We start from the raw sequence: 3,722 nt of genomic DNA, 5'->3' as shown, positions 1-3,722 counted from the left end.
ATGTTTTATAGTTTTCTTTGAACTGGTCTTTCATTTCTATGGTTATATTTATCCCTAAATATTTCATCCTTTGGGTGGCTATTGTAAATGGTATTGTTTTTCTGATTTCCTTTTTAGAGCTCTATAAGTTTTAAGGGATTTGACTGATTTTTGTGTTGATTTTGCCCTGCCATTTTGCTGAATCTTTCAATGAGTTTTAATTTTTCACTGAGTCTTTGAGATTTTCTATGTATAGGATTATACCATCACCAAATAGAAATATTTTTACGTACTATATTTTTTTCTTTGCCAATTTGGATGCCTTATAGTTCTGGCTAAGACTTCCAGTACATTATTGAATGTTGTTGTTAAGTGCCATTGAGTCAGTTCTGACATAGCAACCATGTTTAGAGTTTCTGAGGAGTTGCTGGTGGGATTGAACCTCTAACCTTATGATTAACAGTCCAGTGCTTATTCTACAGCACCATACTGGGAGTGGTGATAAATGGCATTCTTATTTGGGTCTTGTTTGCTACTGGAATGCTTTTAATTTCTCTCCTTTGAGAGTATTGTTGGCCATCGGTTTTGTAAATGCTTGTAATTATGTAGAGGGCTTTCCTTTCTATTCCTAATTTTGAAAGTTTTTATCAGGAATGGTAGTATATTTTGTCAATTTTTTTTCCTGTGCTGATTGAAAAGATCGTATGGTTCTTTTCCTTTTTCTTCTTTATGTGTCAGATTACATTGATTGTTTTTAGAATGTTGAGCCATCTTTGTATATTTAGTATGAACTCACTTATTTGTGATGTATTCTTTTTTTGATATATTATTGAATTCTGTTGGCTAGGATTTTGTTGAGATTGTTTGCGTGCCAATCCAATGAGATAGATTGACACAGTGGCAGAAGTAATGGGCTGAAGCATAACAATTATGAGGATGGCACAGAACCAAGCACTTTTTCGTTCTATTGTGCGTAGGGACACTATGAGTCAGAACTGACTTGACGGTACCTAACAACAACGTTTATGTGGAGTTGGTTTATAATTTTCTTTCTTAATGATGTTTTTTCTTGATTTTGGTGTGACATATATACTATGTCATAAAATGAATGTAAGAGTATTTCATCCTGTTATATACTCTGGAATAGTTTCATTAGAAATGATGTCAGTCCTTCACTGGATGCTTAGTAGAACTCACCATTGAAGACATCTGGGCTTTATTTCTTGTTGGGAGTGTTTTAATGACCTGATACATTTTTTGTTTTGTTGTGGGTCTGTTTAAATTTTCTACTTCAGTCCATGTTAGTTTAGATAGGTAGTGTGTTTTTAGAAATTTGTTGGAATACAGTACTTCATGGTCGTTACTGTTATATGTGGTTCAGTCAATTATAACTCATAGCAACCCAATGTACAACAGATGGAAACACTGCCTAGTTGGTGCCATCTTCACAGTTATGTTGTGTGAGCCCATTGTTGCAGCCACGATGTGAATCCATCTTTGGGAGTCTTCCTTTTTTTTTTTTCTGACTCTACTTTGCAAAGCAAAATTTCCTCATGAGTTCTGAATTCTCATTCTTCCCAATATTATCCATGGATTATTATGATTCACCCAGTCTAATGGTTTTGTATAGTCAATAAATAAAAAGTAAGCATCTTTCTGGTATTCTTTGCTTTCAGCCAAGATCTATCTGATATCAGAAATTATATCCTTCATTCCCTGTCCTTTTGAATCCTGCTTGAATTTCTGGCAACTTTCTCTTGATGTGCTGCTGAAACCATTTAAAAATTTTCTTCAGCAAAATTTTACTTTTATGTGATGCTAATGATATTGTTTGGTTATTTGTGCATTCATTGGTCACCTCTCTTTGGAATGGACACAAATATGAATCCACATTTCTTTGCACAGATGAGTTCTTGATAGTATTCTTTTCTTATCCTTTCTGTTTCTGTTGGTTCTTCTATGTTGTTGCCCATTTCATTTTTCAGTTTGGTTATTTACATCTTATTCTTGTTTTTCTTTGTTAGATTGACCAGTGGCTTTTCTATTCTATTAATCCTTTCTAAGAACCAACTAGATGTCTTGTTAATTCTTTCTACTGTTTTTTGTTTTTGTCTCCTTGTTTTTAGGTGCAATTGAGTAGGTTCTGATTAGCATTTATCATTTCTTTTATTCTGTTGACTGTAAGCTTATATTGATGCTCGTTTTCTAATTGGAGATTTGGGTTTAAGATGTTGTTTTTGGTACTTTCTTCTTTTTTTCTTAAAGAAGCTTTTATTGTGAATTGTGTGAAAGTTTATAGGACAGATCATCAGTTTTACATTCAACAAATAATATTTTTTTCTCATTGTAATGATTATAATCTCCTCCATGCACCATCAGTTAGCAGTATTTATCTCTATTCCCCCCACTTTTTTTAAGTACACATACTACACAGAAAATATATATTCGATTAAATGTCTAAAGGGCACGTTTTGTAATCCAGCCTCCTATCCTCAGGCACACAGCCTTTCTCAGTCCATGGGCCTAGAGAGCTCTGCTGCCATATCTCTCTATGCCTCCATCTCTGCTGTGGCTGCTTTTCTGGTTAGAATCCCATGATCCACTCATGCTCTTCCCTCTTGATGGCTCTACCTACAGTACTCTGATCCTGAAATGAAAGATTAACTACTCCCCCCTTTTATTTTCACATCTTCTACATTTACACTTGAGACCATCAGAATTAGTAATGATAACAGTTACTAACTATTGAATCATACAATCCTATCCCCATCCTCCTCCACCCCCTTTCACCAGATCCATCTGGACAAGAGGAAGATTATTCAGTAGGGGTTCCACCTTACCCCCTCATTCTGAAACTTAGCACCCTCAGTAAAGCTTGTAAACCAGTCATTCTGAGTTTTTATAGACACCTTTTTTTTTTAATTTTTTTTTAGATTTAATATGAGCGTATTTATTTGTCACATATAGAAATTTCTTATTTTTGACTGGATTCTGACTTAGAGGTAGATGCTATCAGTGAGGACAGACTCTGTCTCTTGGCAATCTGTTCCTGATGTTTTTCTTTGGCCTCCTTCATCCTCTTGGCCAAAAGCTTGGCATATTCTGCTGCCTCCTCCTTATTTTTCTTAGTGCATTGTTTCTTCAGAGCAATACACCAACGATTGTGTTGCAGGACACATGGAGTAACAAGATGCTGAATCTTGGGTGTGTTGGTTCTCGGTTTCTTGCCTTCTTTGTTCAGTGGCTTTCTCACAACATATTGGCGGACATCATCTTCTTTAGAAAGATTGAAAAGTTTGCAGATTCTGCTAGCTCTCTTGGGCCCCAGGTGACGAAGCACAGTTTTATCTGCCAGTCCTGGGATGTCTTTCTCTCCTTTTTTTTACAATGACCAAGTTGAGAACACTCAAGTTGGCATCCACAATGCAACCCCAGACAGATTTGCACTGTCTTTCTCCAATTCTCCTTGGTCTTTAACAGGAATGCCCCTTACTCAGAAGCAGGCAGACACAGCCATGGGTCAAGATGCCCTGCTTCATGGGAAAACCCTGCTTGTCATTCCCACCACTGATGTGGACAACATAATCCTTCCACTCTTCACCCAGCGAGTCAACAGCAACTTCTGTGGCCATTCGTTTCTCATAAAAGGTACGAAGCTTGCGTTCATTGTCCACTTCAATGAGTTTTTGGCAGCCAGTGGCTGGAAAGGAGGTGTTCAGCTTCATGGTGAAGCAGTCAACTGC

General features: G+C 36.7%; 1 pseudogene; it reads right to left on the bottom strand.

The window, feature by feature from the left end:
• Window positions 1-2,953: 2,953 nt before the first annotated feature.
• Window positions 2,954-3,704, bottom strand: LOC102812594 (annotated as a pseudogene).
• Between the last annotated feature and the right edge of the window lie 18 nt (window positions 3,705-3,722).

This window comes from Chrysochloris asiatica, unplaced genomic scaffold (genome assembly GCF_000296735.1).
Source record: "Chrysochloris asiatica unplaced genomic scaffold, ChrAsi1.0 scaffold00205, whole genome shotgun sequence".
Taxonomy (NCBI): Eukaryota; Metazoa; Chordata; class Mammalia; order Afrosoricida; family Chrysochloridae; genus Chrysochloris; species Chrysochloris asiatica.
Note: the sequence above shows the minus strand (reverse complement) of the source record. Positions and strands in the feature narration are given on the sequence as shown.